This window comes from Pistacia vera, unplaced genomic scaffold (genome assembly GCF_008641045.1).
Source record: "Pistacia vera cultivar Batoury unplaced genomic scaffold, PisVer_v2 Contig348, whole genome shotgun sequence".
NCBI classification, from domain to species: Eukaryota; Viridiplantae; Streptophyta; class Magnoliopsida; order Sapindales; family Anacardiaceae; genus Pistacia; species Pistacia vera.
In genome coordinates this window covers 14,144-30,876 of record NW_022196166.1, presented here as the reverse complement: position 1 = coordinate 30,876, position 16,733 = coordinate 14,144, and positions in this window count along the sequence as shown.

Sequence of the window (16,733 nt, the reverse complement as noted above, 5' to 3'; positions counted from 1 at the left end):
AAAAAAAAAAAAAAACCAAAGAATGAGTCTCTTTGGTGACATACGGTAGTACGGTACGATGAAATTTGGTGAGGTTGTACAGTGGTGATTATAATAGAATTTATGTACTATAGAGTTTTTCTGTGGGAATTTACTATGCTTTCCATGGAAACTACGGTGTATATACATTGGCCTCCGGTAAAAGCAATTGTATTTAATTTGATTTGGTTCGAAATAAGTAACTCTGTTTGTATTACCTGAACAAGTTAAAAAGTTTTTTCTGCAACTTGAAGAGGTATTTTCTTAGATGTGCTATGTAGTTCATATACTTTCAGTTTGGATATAAAGAGCAATGTTTTAATAACCAACTCGAGGTAAAACCTGATAAAGTTTTCGGGTCTCGGGTTGACTGGTTTAACCTGACAAAGTTCGTGGAGCTTTGCGAGTACATACTTTGCTTCTTTTAGGGTGATGCATTTGAGGTATGGTCCTAAGAATGATATTCTGAGTAGGCGGCCCTCATGAACGGTGAACCGTGCTGCTTTAGCTCTGAGCCATCGCACTTCGTTTTTATCCTTGGGGAGTTCATCGTTCTCTAAGTAGCACAGGATGGGTGTCATTCATGAGTCGTCCGAGGCGATTGGAGCAACTTTGGTTGGGTTCAGAGTAATCGCTGATGTTCGTAAATGTACTAGTGGGATCGTCATTGGCTATTCAGTCTTAAGCGCCTAGCCAATGCTGGCGAGGGCGTCTGCATGGGAGTTTTCGGTCCTCAGGATCTGGCTGATCGTACATTCCTCGAAAGATGACTGGAGTCATTAGGCTATGGTTAGGTACAAGTTCATCTTGGTGTCTCGTGCCTGATAGGAGCCCTAGAGTTGGTTCACCACTAGTTGCAAATCCGATTTCAATTGTATCTTTTTAATTCCCATTCTTTTGGCCAATGAGAGTCCGACGATCAGCGCCTCGTACTCGGCTTCGTTGTTGGTTTTTTTGAAGTCACACCGAATGGTTTAGTGCAGAATGTCTCCCTCTGGAGAGGTTAGTACCAGGCCCAAACCGCTGTTGTTGGCATTACTTGAACCGTCCACTGTCAGTGTCCATTTTGAAGGCGGTGTGGTCAGTCAAGCATACGAGTTCTTTTTCCGCTTGAAGGGAGGTGTTTGGTGCGAAGTCGGCAATGAAGTTAGCTAGCGTTTGAGACTTAATGGCGGTGCGGGTTTGGAAGGTGATGTCAAACTCGCTTAATTCCACTGCCCATTGAATGAGCCGACCCGATAGATCTGGCTTCTGCAATATCCTTTTCAATGGGTAGGATGTTAGGACCGTGATGGGGTGGCACTAAAAATACAGTCGCAGCTTCCGGGCGGCCGTGATTAGAGCGAGGGCCAACTTCTCGAGTTGGTTGTATCAACTTTCGGCGTTAAGAAGAGATTTGCTAGTGTAGTAGACTGGGAGTTGTCTTTCTTCTTCCTCCCAGATCAGGACGGCCGAGGTAGATGACTTTGATACTGCCAGGTAGAAAAGAGACATTCACCCGTCTTTGGTTTGGAGAGTAGTAAGGGCGACGTCAGGTACCACTTTAGCTGGACCAACTCTTCTTCGTATTCCTTCGTCCATTCGAACTTCTTCGACTTCTTAAGTGTCGTGAAAAAGAGGTGGCATTTTTCCGCGGACTTAGAGATGAATCGGCTCAAGGCAGCTATCATTCTTACGAGGCATTGAACGTCTTTTATGCCGGTTGGGGAGGGGGTTTGTAACACTGCCTTGATTTGATCTGGATTGGCTTCGATGCCACGCTGCGTCACCATATATCCGAGGAACTTACCTGAGGATACGCCGAATGAGCATTTGGTCGGGTTTAGCTTTATGTTGTATTTTCGCAATACCTTAAAGGCTTGCCTAAGGTGCTCGAGGTGTTGTTCGGCGATCAGTGACTTTACCAACATGTCATCAATGTAGACCTCCATGAAGTCTCCAAGCAAATTGGAGAACATTTTGTTCACTAGTCGCTGGTAGGTGGCCTCGACGTTCTTCAGGCCAAACGACATCACTTTGTAGCAATATATGTCTCGCTCTGTGACGAAGGCGATCTTTTCCTAGTCCTCTGAGTGCATTAGTATCTGGTTGTATCCGGAGAAAACGTCCATGAAGTTGAGTTGTTCGTGTCTAGCGGTGACATCCATTAGCATATCAATGTGGAGGAATGGGAAAGAGTCTTTTGGGCAGGCTTTGTTCAGGTCGGTGAAGTCGATGCAAACTCTCCATTTTCCATTCTTCTTTTTCACTACCGCCACGTTTGCCAGCCAGTCTGGGTATTGAACCTCTCGAACCGAGCCATTCCCGAGCAATTTCTCCACCTCTTCGTTGATCACCTTGCTTCTCTCTAGGGCGAATCTTCTTCTCTTCTGCCTTACGGGAGGGACGCCCGGGTCAGCATTTAGTCTATGCATGATGGCCTCGGGATCGATCCCGATCATATCGAAGTGAGACCAAGCAAAGCAATCTTGATTCTTCTCCAAGAAGTCGATCAACTTTCTGCGGATGTCAGGTGAGAGCCGAGAGCCTATTTGTATCTTTCGGTATGGGAACTCTAGGTGTATATGGACCTCATCTAACTCCTCCATTCTCTGTTGATCCAGTTTTGTCTGTCCGACTGGAGGTGTCTGTAGTTGCTACAAGGCGCCACGGTTCAATTTGAAGGCGTTTTGATAACAATCTATGGAAGCTTTCTGGTCTCCTTTTATCTCTTTGATACCCCATTTGATTGGGAATCTGATTGTCTAGTAAAAGGTTGATGGTACGGCACGCATGCTATGAATCCATGGCCGACAGAGGATCACGTCGTAGGGAGAAGAGGCATCCAGTATCATGAAAGTTGTTTGTTAGTTAATCCCTTTGGCATAGATTGGTAGGGCAATTTCTCCCAAGGTGTATTTTTGTTTTGAATTGAATCCCACGAGAAGCGTTGGACGGCAGTTCATGATTGATTCCTCCAGCCCCATCACCTTGAATGCTTCGAGGAACATGATATTAGCGGAGGAGCTAGGATCTATCAGTATTCTTTTGACAATGATGTTGGCGATCTGGAAAGTAACCACGAGCGTGTCGTGATGGGGGTTCAGTAATGTTGCCACTCGTTATCCACAAATTCAATTGTTAGGTTGGTAGCTCTTTGTTGTGGCGGTCTAGAGTGTTAGAGCTGTGGTGGTTGCAGCTCGGCATGGCGCTTCGCTGCGGAGTAGCTGACCCCACTAACCTCTAATCCGCTTGAAATGACCTCGCACATTGCATCTGCTGGGGGGCCTTTTGATGGCAGAGAAACTTGGTGCTCTCTGTTGGTCACGGTGTTTTTTCCCTTGTCCGTTAGGAACTCGCGGAGGTATCCTCTCTTCAACAGCTCAGTGACTTCGAGGCGAAGTGCAATACAGTCGACGGTGTTATGGCCGTGATCTCCATGAAATTCGCACCACTCATTGGTGTCCCATTTTGCTCCAGGGTGTTTCAACTTGGCTGGCCATCTGACCACGTTTCCCATTTCCTTCATCACCGCTACCACTTCAGGTGGCTCAATATTGAGATTGTAATAGCTTATACTTGAGTTGTGTGTGGGACTCGCCGCGCCTGTCCAAGCCGGATGATGGTCCAACTGGCGCCTGTTGTCTCAAACGAAAAATCCTCTCATTGGGTAAGGCTCTGCTGGTCTCCTGTCTCTTCGTTTATCGAGGCGTTGAGTGCGGCAATCCTCGTGGGCGCTCTATCGGGCTCGATGAACCTCATCTTCCTCCCACCTTATCTCAACCGAAGCACGAGCCAACACATCCTCCATGGTGCCGCAGTTGAACTTTGTGAGTTCTTTGTACAACTCCCCATCTGGTAGCAGGCCTTTCTTGAACTCGTCGATCGTAGTTTCTTGGTTGCAATTAGACCTGGCAAAACGGGTGGGTGGGCTGGGTCAAACGGGTACGGGTCCTTATACGGGTCCAAAATATTGGACCCGTGCCCTACCCTATACGGGTATGGGTGGACCCGTTTTTTCTCTCTCCAGATTTTAGTTTTTCTTTCACCCCAATAGTTTTTAATTATGACAGTTACACCCCCAAAATTCCTAAAGTTTTAATTTTTTACATTTACACCCCTAAATCAACTACTCTAAATTTAATGCAATTTAGAATATAAACAAATAGGAACCAAAAGAAACAAATAACACATAAACAAACAATAACATATAATACAAAACTACAAATACCAACCAAAATAAACAAATATAAAACCACTAATCACACAATTACACATAAACAAACAAAATAAGTTAATAAACTATAAATATCAACTAAAATAAACAAATACATAATCCAATATTCAACAAAAAAACATTCTTAGGACAGCAAATGTTCATCCCACAGTGGGCATGATAGAGTCTCTTGATTCTACAGTCTCGAGATTAGTTAATGGCATATCAAGATCATCATCCGAATCATCATCCGAATCATCATTCACCTCATCATCTACAAAACAATGATCAACTACAAATATTAATAAATGTAAATAATAAAATATATGAAATATTATGTTAACATGTTACCATAATATTTCATATATTATGGTATTATTTAATTAATGGAGTTTAGGTGTCGGTGGTTTGCATACAAGCCGAGATAGAATTTTCCCCAACATTCACAAATATACACACTACGTACAAACAATATTGCATGTTCAATTTCTCTTGTATGCATGCTAATTCACCACATAAAAAATGAAGAAATATTATACAATATTCCACAACATATATGCCCAAGCCAGTTCAACTAACCTTCAATTACAAGATGTTAAAATATTCCCTCAATTTGTCCCAAGATGTTAAAAAAAAAAACATTCAATTACAATAAGTTGCAGTCCATAAGGTTCAGTGATTTCACTTCAGAGAACATCCTCCAACACAATGATATCAATATCCAAGAAATCCAAAAACTAAGCATAAAGCAGCTCCAACTTACTATTGCATGTAGAAACAAGCATGAAGCAGTACCAAACCTAACAGAATGCGTATCAAATATCAGTTCCCGAAGATGGGGTTGACATAATCAAGGGCATCACAAAGAAGGAGTTGCAGTGCAACATTAGTTGATCTGCTAACTACAACCATACACTTGAGACAAGATTCACACGAAGTCTTATCATAAAACAAGGTTAAGTACAAGTTTGGTTATATTCAGCATTGACCGACTCCAAAATCCATAAACCAACTAACTCTCTCTTTCTCCAATTGTGAAGACAAACAAACTCAAATTAGAATAAAAGAGGAAAAAAAAAAGGGAAAATACTTTAAGCCATGCAGCAACTAGGGAGAATAAAGGCAATACAAAATAATCCATAAAACAAATAAACCGTGGGAAAAATAGAGGTGAATACTAAATAACACTCTGTATGAATGCTGCACAGGGAAATTTGGACCAAGCCTCACTCACAACGTCTAGCCTAAAAGAGTTGTACATGTTTTGCAACAAATTAACTCAGTTCAATAGATATATAATTCAGCTCTAGTAAAGTCCCATCCCTAAATGGCAGGATCAGCTAAGAGAGATGCAAAACTGAAATTTTAGTACCTCTGTATCAAGATTAGGGATATGCGAAGAAGGTAATTCCGATTCTACCTTGCCAAAATAGATTATCCTTCCTGTTAGAGTAGATGCCCTAGAGCCAATCAATTATTGTAGAATTGACTCTTTGTAATACTGTTCATTAATCAATAATAAAATGCATTTTATTCTATATTGCATAAATCATTATTATTGCAATATGTATTGATATATGTCCTTAGAATGGTAGAACTGTGACGAGGGTATCAAGTGTTTCAAATCTTGATAGTGAGAACCCTATAAGCACATATGGTGGCCATTCTAGAAACGTCCGTAGCCCCATTATTATTCTGAAGTAAAGGCACAGATAATACGGTAAGGCTATCATAGTGTTGAACGACCCTGTCGAAAGGTAGTGATTGATCTCACTTGTCAAGGTTGTTTGGTGACAACCTGGTGCAACACATGGGTGCTTGTTGTAGGCAGATATACCGCTACAAGTTCACTGGACTGACCCACCAGAGGATTCCATATGGATGGTAATCCCAGTGTCTACAAGACAAATCCTCTAACGAACGGTGGTGCATGTGATCCTTAGACTTGAGATCACCAGAGCGTCTTGTGCACCGATTGGTGCAGTTTGACATTAGCCTAACGCAGTTCTTTTCAGAGCTGTCAATACGGTGGTGATTAGTTGCATCGAGGATTGTATCAAGACTATGGTGGATTGACAGAGGATTCATCACTCCCGGGTATGGGAGAAGTTATCTCATGGCGCAATTCAGTATATGGCAATGACACTAAAACTATGGCCATAGTGAGATTGAGTTGTTGCTTTATCCGGATTATAACACAGGTCATTGGTCTAGAAACTGAATACATAATATCGAGAGTAACTGAAGGTTGACACTATTTCTATGCCTTCGTCTCGTCAAGATAACGAATGATGAAAGGATCGAATTATACGGTAATCATATCGTTGACAGGTAGCTACTTTGCTGAATCCGAATCTATCGGGTGGCCATGATGGCTTGCTAGGGGCCAATCTTGGTCTGTGTATTAGTGAGACGATTAATTGGTGTTAATCGCAATACTATACACTNTTTTTTTGCAACCAGAGTGTCCGAATTACCTTGTGTGCACCTCAACTTGGGGGATTCATTGAATAATCTATAAGCCTAAATAATCAAATAACAATATGATAAGTGACTTAAGGTTCAAACTCGAAAATTTAATAAAGGAAGCAAACTTATCGGCCACCAAGCCAATCCCATGGGATTAACCCCTTTCATTGAAAGTTGTGGGAAACTGTTCAGTTACCATTTTAGGAGAGTTGGATTATAGAAAATGGAGATAAGAAAGGAGAACAAAAGAGAACTATGGGTTCTGTTTTAGTATAAAAACCTTAAAATTTTAATAAACAATTCATTTATTCAATTTCTCTTTTTATATTTACGTTCTTTCTCTTAAAATAAGAACTTTAATTTTAAATCAAGATATTTTAATATAATATTTCAAATGAAAACCAACTATTGACATATTTGAGGCAAACCTTTTGAGATGAACAAAATAAGTGATAATTTGAGTAGATTATATTGCGTAGATAGGTGATAAATTTTGTATTTTTCATTTTTTTTTCAAATAAATATATCGAATTTGTTTTCATTTTTTTCGATTTCAAATACTATTTTCAAACAAAATACCAAATATATTTTTCATTTTCATATCTTTCAATTATTTTCAATATTTAAAAAAAAAAAAAACACAAAATTCATAAAAAAAAACACACGCTTGATTCTCATTTGCCCTTGAGGAGACAAGAATAATCTATTATGTTATTGAAAATCTTACTATCTATATATTTACCTCAAAAATTAACTACATGGTTGTTATCAAATGCATATATTGATACGGAGTAATACTATCCTAATAATTGAATCATACAACCAAGTAGAAAAAAAAAAAAATAGTCATTTTACATGAATTTTATACATTTCTTGTCTGATTGTATGACTCAGTTGTAATTAAAACATTATTGATACTGATATACATATATAAATAAATATTGTAGTATATTTGTATAAAAATATAAATGATGTGGAATGACCAATCCCATACTTCTTTAGATGCCTTATATATTTGCACCTCATCAAATAAAATAATTTTTTTTAGTAGAAATTCTTCATTTTTTTAATAATAAAATTATTCTCAATTCATTTCATTAGGTATTTAATAAACTTTTTCTCAACTCATTTCATTACATATTTATTTTACAGTTGGAGATATTCGTGGGCGGTCTTAGGTGCTATTTACTCTTTTTTCTTTTCTTTTTTTAATTAAAAACGATAATTGATTTAAATGTTTTTTGTTTGTTTGTTTTTAACTTATATTTCTTCATAACATATTAAAAAAAAAAAAAAAGAACGTCAATTGATGATAATGTTTACTAAAACAAAATCTAAGGTTATTTGCTTTTTTTTTTTTTTTTTTTTATTCATTCGTAAGTTTGAATGTAATTAATTTTAATTGATTCAAATGTTTTATGTTTTTTTTATTTTTAGTTTATATTTCTATATAAGAGATTTCAAAAAAAAAAAAAAAATGATTTCTTTTGTCAACAATATCTCTATTAAATTATAAAATAGATATCTTCTTTCAGTTTTTTAATTTTATTCTTAAAAAGAATATACAGTAAAACCTCTATATAGTCAGACTAAATAATTTTATTACTATGAGGAGGTTATAATTTAATAGAGGTGTAGTTACAAAAATTTCTTATTTTATAATTCATGTTTTAGTAGTACAGTATTAGGATTTCAATTCATGTTTTAATAGTATTAGGATTTCAATTTAATGCTTCAATTGCCTACTTTTTAAACAAATAGAAGATCGTGTCTTAGAACTAGCAAAGACAAGTGTCCTTGATGGAATTGTAAATACAGTTGTTGTATGGTTAAACTGATGTAAAGCCACAAACAATTGCTAATTGTTTTAAGCATTACAAAATTAGAAACTCCGATGTCGATGAATAGCAATATATAAATAAAGTGGATGAGAAGATCAAAGAGTAATTGTAGAATTGAGTGATCAGATTTGACAACTTTACTACACTAATCGAATGAATATTAATATTTTCCTCAATCATTCAAATGAGCAACAAGTCATATATGCTTTAATTGAAGAAGAAATCATTGCTATAATTACACAAGAAGAGAAATGAAATAATTATGAGGATATGATAGTACGGAAATATAAAAAGTTTCATGCCAAGAAGCTCCAAACATGCTTGAGAAGCTATAAATATTTTGGCTTCAATAAGAACATGTACATGCTAGTAAGTAATGTTCCCGCAAGTTAAAAGATGTGGGAACAGCTCTAAAACATAAATCATTCTCTCAACTAACTTTAAATAAATATTTTATTTTATCTTAAACTTTTAATGTAACAAATAATATATTTTTTTTTTTTGCAATATACACATAATTATTATTATGTGGAGGCAACTTTTCTTAAAACGGGAATTAAAAAAATTATAACTTATTACAATGTGAAATTTATTCTTATTTATAATTATCCCAAGTTGGAAATTAAATTTTTTATGACTATGTAAAGTTTATTCTTATATAGAATATCACTATAGAGAGGTTTTACTGTAATAACATAGTTATCTTTTATTTATATATATTATTTGGTTTTCTTCTTATTTTCATAACTTAATTATTGAAAATTGTTTAAAACATGTAAAATATAAAAATTATACATTAAGAAAATTTTCAAAAAAGAAAAAAAAAATACTGCAATTTGATAAGAGAATTCAAAATTAAGACAATTCAATAATTATTAGTTGATCTGAAAACAAAAGCCACTAAATTAATGGAATAAAGTTGATATGCACCAAAACCAGTAAATTAAAAGAAATGGATATGAAAAAATAAAATCTAATAAATAATGGCTTAAATTATGACCCTAGTATGATCTCCAATAGGGTGCGGTTGGCTAGGGTTGTAGGAAGATAACACATGTAATTTATCTTTGATTCCGAACATTCTCATGCTTGGTTTTGAAGTAATAAAAGATTTTGATAATATTATAAGACTAATAGTATTTACTATAGGTGGTATAGAAGGTAATCAGATTATTTTTTCAGAGGGTATTCTTAAAAGATTACTAGGGTAATCTATTATTCATACAAATTTTACCTCTAATTAAAAAATATTTCGAACACAAATGTCTTCATATGTCTACCAAATAACAATCACCCCAACTATGTAAAATGAATTCTATAACTTCATAAATTATTTTTTTTTGGATAGAAATGCCCCTAATTATTTATATAAATACCACCAAAATTAGTTAGCCACTGTTCGGTTGCCAGCCAACACCATCAGCTATCATTGACAATCACTAGAACAACGCACCACCGGCCAGATTTGGCCAGTCGTGTACCAATATGGCCTTTTTCGGCTAAATCGAAAGCCGAAAATGGCTAGATGGCCATGGACCGGCCATATTTGATTGATTGTGAGCTGTTTCGGTGATTGTCGGCAGTGGCTAACAGTCGTCTACAATGGCTGAGGGTATTTTGTTAAACTTTAAACTTTTTTTATTGAGATGTTTTAGCTAAATTTTCAAATATAGGGGGTTAAATGTAATCTATCTAAATAATAATAACAATATAATGATATTAAAAAGGAAGGACAATTCAGTAAAAGCTTCTACCGAAAATATTTTATTGTTCTCAATCAAACATTTTAGGATGCGTTTGGTTTAATATTTCTATCCATATTCCCAATCCTATTTTCAAAATATTTGTTTGTTTAATTATTTAGGAAATATTATTATATTTTTTTAATTTTTTAGACCCCTTAAGTTTATTAATTTCATTAAATACCCCCAGAAAAAAGTTTAAAAATTAACAAAAACACCTCCATCCACCCATAGTTGCCAAATTCCGACAACCACCGTCGGTGGTAGCCGGAATCTGTCACAAGAACCTAAAAACGATCGAAAATGGCCGGTAATTCGTCGATCTGGCTAGAAAATGCCAGATCTGGCTATCAGCGATGACCATATCTTTGGTTGTCACTGACGGCCAGATTTGGCCTTTTGCGACCGTTGACAGCCAGATCTGGCCGTCGATCTGGATTTGGTCGGAAAATGCCATATCGACGCACATCCGGCCAAATCCACATAATCTGCGTCGTAACGCCAGATTTCGACGAGATTTCGACGGTGGTGGTCGAAATCTGGCACTGTGGGTGGGTGAGGGTGTTTTTGTTATTTTACAAAATTTTTATATATTGGGGTGTTTAGTAAATTAGCAAACCTAGGGGGTTTTTTTTTTAATTTTTAAATTTTACCTCGTAATAATCATCATCCTATTCAACTATCCAATACTATCTCCAAAATCCTATCCAAAATAATAAATCAAACGCACCCTTAATTATTTATACCCACCAATTTAACTGAACATGTTGATAGAATATTCTCCCATAACCTTCAAAGTAATCTATCTTATTGGTAATCATATATTTTTAGTAATAAAACATTCCCTTATCAAATGCACCCTAAGTTAATTTCTCAAAGCCCAACATTTATTTACCAAATACCATAGTTTCTTCTTCCACGTTTAAACCAATATAAAAAGAGTTAATAATTAATCTTATTCATAATTTTATATATTTAATAAAACAAGTATTGCATACAAAATAAATACATATGGATTGGTATAAAAAGTGAATTTAATACAAACATATAAAAACAATAAATAACATATACAAGAGTAATACCACCTCACTTTGTATATAAATTTTATATTTCTCTGTCTTATAATTAATTGCTTTTTGTGATGGTTCAAAATTCTTTTTTTACCATTTAATTTTTACCTGATTAATTAATAATAAAAATAAATTAAACTTTGATCATAAAACAATATTAATGTTCACATATCACGAGATGCTTAATTCCTGATCAAGATTAATTTTAATGTTCACACTGAAATGAAAAATTCGAAAGTCAAGATTAATTTTAATGTTCACACTGAAATAAAAAATTCAAAAGTCAAGATTAATTTTAATATTCACACTTAAATAAAAAATTCGAATGTCAATGGAGGTAATTAATATTGTGTACTCTTTCTTCTTAGGGTGGTTGGATCAATGCACTATTTGTTTGATCACTTACTGAGTTACTGCAAATTTTTTTCTAGTTATATGTATATTAGTCCTTCTAAAGTAACTTCTTGTATTGCCTCACCCTATTTTTACTTATAAATTGGTCTATCTCGGATGAACATGCCTTTTCTTGCTCTTTTCTTCATATTCTTACAAACCAAGCAGTCCATAAACACAAGTAAACATCCAAAGGCTCAATATGTTATAAAAATGAGCATGAACAGCAAAAGAAAGTAAAGAAAGCAAGAGAATCAATATACCATAGAACATAACATGAAATGAATTCAATTGAAAGTGCAAGAAGAGTAAATCCCTAATTATATCACATATAATTGACACCTTTGAGAATCTGAAATAAGGTTCTTTGCTCTGATTTTGGAAGGATTAAGCGAGTAATTGATAAATAATCTATTATTAGAATAATCAACCTTATCTCATTATAATGATACATCATCTTAAAATTAAAGATTTTTTCATGCTTGAGAGATTTTTTTTTTTTTTTAGAAAAAGAGAGTGATTTTAAGTCTGGGAGAAGAAAGAAGTCACAATAATGAATTAAAAGAGTGTTTATAATAATTAAATTTGTCTTTTGATAAGATTACCAGATTTTAAATGTTATTATTATTTTCTTTTGTTTTTCTTTCAGTTATAATATAATTGTATATGATATATGATATATCATATGATTCCTCAAAACTCTCTTTATTTCAACACGGTATCAGAGCCACTACTCTGATCTTCCTGTCCGTGAAAGCCATTTCATTGATGTTTCCTTCCGCACCAACCTTGGCGTTCCCTATACTGACAGTGACATTTTCGTGGTTTTACATCCGATTTTTGCTCCCTTTTTTTTAATCAAATCTGATCATAAACAGAGTCTTGAGAATTTTATCGGTGTTTCTGTGTCAAGATTTTCTCAATACGCTTTCGCACGCACCCCCACTCGCCTCCTGAATATTCTGCTCGTCTGACCACGCACCACACATCTCCAGCAAAAATTTCAAGCCTGTTATAGCCAACTTCAAGCCTAACTTCTAGCCCAATCCAAGTAAGCCTTCCCAGCCCATTTTTCTTTCTTCTATAAATCAGCCCATTCAAAGTCCAGCCCAAGTCCACTAGTTGACTCGTTGACCATTTACCATTGACCATTGACTCGTTTGACCATTGACCCAAAAAAAAAAAAGAAAAAAAAAAGGCATGTTTCACACCTCTCCCAACCTTGATACCATTGTTCGTCCTATTGATAGCATTTTAGGTGGCTCAAATTATAATATGTGGGCTCAAAATATGGAAGTATTTCTTAGAGGATGAAAATTGTGGCGTTATGTTTCTGGTGATATTCTTGCCCCCAAACAACAAGATGGTGAGAGTCATGATAAGTTTGCATGTCGGCTTGATGATTGGCATAGTATTCATTATAAAATATTGTCTTGGTTTATCAATACTTCTGTTCCATCCATCCATAGCCTGCTTCCCAAGCTTGGTAATGCTCAAGTTGCTTGGGATTTTCTTGCCAAACCTTACAACTGCACTCATGATGCTTCGTTGCAGTTCGAACTTGAGACTACGCTTTATCAGATGCGTCAGGAATCAGGTCAGTCCATTGCTGATTTCTATTCTCAAGTTGATAATCTTTGGAAACAGTTGTCTGCTGTAGATGCTCATCTCAAATGTTCTGATGAATTACATTGTTTACAACCTACCATGATCGTCGTAAGTTTATGCATTTTATGATGGTACTTCGTGAGGATTTTGAATGTACTCGGGCCTCTCTTTTGCATCACACCTCTTCCCACTCTTGAGATTGTAGTTGTTGAACTTATTTCTGAAGAAAATCGTCATTCAACCATGAAGATGCAAACTCCATATTCAGTTGTTGTTGCCATCCCTCAGACTTCCTTTGGATCTTCTCCAGCCTTGGGTTGTTTCCCTTCTCAATCCTCAAAGATTGTCTTCTACAAATACTGCAAACGTCCAGGTCACTCTGTTACTGTCAAAAATTGAAGAACAAAAATTAGTCTCGGGCCCCCTTGTTGTGGCTCCAACTGCTCCTTCTGCTCTTGAGTTTGCTACTGAGCCTTCTTCAATGTCCACTACTCTCACTGCTACTAACATTGAGGCATTAATTCATCAGGTTTTATCCCGGTCTTCCAGTGCTTTGTCTGTCACCTCAAGTACAACTCCTTCATTTTTTGATTCTGTATGTTGTATTCACATGACCTCTGATTCCACCATTTTTTCACAAAAATCTACTTTGTCACCCAATCCTATCATATATACTACTGATGGTTTTTATTTATCTGTTAGTCAAATTGGGTCTATTTCCTCCTCTACCTTATCTGTTGACAACACCTATCTTGTTCCCAAGTTATCCTTAAATCTCCTTTCAGTTGGTCAACTTTGTGAATTAGGTCTTTAGCTTACCTTTTCTAATGCTGGTGTTGATGTGCAGGATCCACAGACGGGTTAACTCATTGGGACAGGCCGTAAGATTGGACGTTTGTTCTAGCTCACTTCTTTGTAGCTTCCATCCCATCTGTCTCGCTCCATTGTTGCTCCTGCCATCTCTTCCCAATTAGGCATTCTCGATTGGGTCATGCCTTTATACCTTGTGTTCGTCTTTTGGCCTTCCAAGGTCACTTAGGTTCTATAGGTTTTGAGTCTTTTGATTGTGTTTCCTGTCAACTTGGCATACAAATTCGTTTATCTTTTAATATAAGTGACTCTTTTTTTACTGCACCTTTTGATTTGATTCACTCTTATATTTGGGGTCCTACCCCCACTCCTACTGAGGGGGGATCTCGTTATTTTGTTATCTTTGTTGATAACTATTCTCGTTATACATGGCTATACTTGTTACAGCATCGATCTGAGCTTGTTCGTGTTTACCAAACTTTTCACAAAATGGTACAAACTTAATTTTCTCGTACCATGAAAGTTTTTCGTTCAGATAATGCCATGGAATACAATGATAAAACTCTCCTTGAGTTCCTGAATCAACAAGGCATAGTGTCACATCGTTCTTGTCCTTATACCTCTTAATAAAATGGCCATGCCAAACGAAAACATCGTCATATCCTTGATACTGTAAGAGCTCTTTTACTTTCTACTTCTTTACCTGAAAAGTTTTGGGGTGAAGCTGCTCTTACTACTTTGTATGCAATCAATCGGGTACCCTCACCTATAGTCCACAACAAATCTCCTTATGAGCTTCTCTATGGTATGGTTCCTAACTATTCCTTACTTCGTGTCTTTGGTTGTGCCTGTTTTGTTACTCTTCCTCCTCATGAACGAACCAAACTGGAACCTTGTTCTCGGGTATGCTGTTTTCTTGGTTATGGCTTAACTCAAAAAGGTTATCGTTGTTATGATCCTATCTCCAAACGTCTCCGAGTCTCTCATCATGTGGAGTTTTGGGAACACAAACCATTTACTAGCATATCCACGTTCTCCTTTTCCTTCTCTAACCACTCACTCATATTCACTGATCCCTCTATTAATCTATTTTCTGACTCTTCTACAGAGATTCTGAGCTCCTCAGATAGTTCTTCCACTGTTGCACCCAATCTAGTTGATGCGTTTGATAGTCCACCTGCCACACCACCCATTCCTCAGTCTTCTCCACTCCTCGAACCTCGTCGTTCTAGTCGAGTAAGTGTTCCTCCTACTCATCTTCGTGATTATCACTATTTCTCTATCCTTGCCACCCTCCACGAACCTCACAATTATCGTGAGGCTCGTACTAACCCTCTTTGGTAGCAAGTTATGTTTGATGAATTGAATGCTCTTGTCAAAACACATACTTGGGATCTGGTGGACTTGCCTCATAGTAAAGCTATAATGGAATGCAAGTGGATTTATAAAATCAAGACTTGAGCAGATGGATCAGTTGAACTCTACAAGGCTCGACTTGTTGCTAAGGGGTTCACCCAGGAGTATGGGATTGACTATAAGGAGACTTTTGCTCTTGTTGCTAGACTTACATCTGTCAGATCTTTACTTGCAGTTGCTACTGTCTGGCGTTGGGAACTTTTTCAAATGGATGTTAAAAACGCCTTCCTTAACGGTGATCTTACTGAAAAAGCTTACATGCAGCCTCCACCTGGCTATGAGCATCCTCCACATAAAGTTTGTCATCTTCGTTGCATACTTTATGGGCTCAAACAGGCTCCTCGAGCTTGGTTTGAGAAATTTCAGTCAGTGGTTTTTCAACAAGGCTTTCTTTCTAGCCCATATGATTCTGTACTCTTTCTTCGCACTACTGGGGCAAGTACTATCCTTCTTCTTCTCTATGTAGACGATATGATTATTATTGGTGATGATATTGCTGGTATTCGAGATCTTCAAACCTTTCTTAGTTAGAATTTTGAGATGAAGGATTTGGGACATCTTAACTACTTCCTTGGCCTTGAAGTTACTTCAAATTAGGATGGATATTATCTTACTCAAGCAAAATATGCCTCTGATTTACTTTCCAAAGCATGGTTGACAGACAACAAGATAGCCACTAGTCCACTTGAGTATAATACTAAGCTTCTAGCCATTGACGGTTCTCCACTTGCAGATGCAACTCTTTATCGATAATTAGTTGGTAGTCTCATTTATCTTACTATCATGACAGGCTTTTCGCAAGTGTACGAAATCGTGCAAGTAATAAAGCTCTAGTAAACTAGTGTCAAATCCCAAGTGAACTATCTACCAAGTACCCAACTAATCTATTCTATTGCTATTTGATAAAACATAATTTTTAAGAATGACTTTAATGAAAAAGTAATAAACTAGAAACTAAACAAATGCAGAATTTGTAAACACTTTGAAGTAAAGGTCAATATAATTAAACCTAGGGCATAGATTTCACACCAATTTAATCCCATGCATTGACAATTATTGCTAACCTAATTGAGCATATTCTAAAAGCCAAATTCCCTAAAATTCCACTAACTTTCTTTTGAACAATTAGCAAATTAACCCTTAAGTAACAACCCAATATATCTTTAAGTCG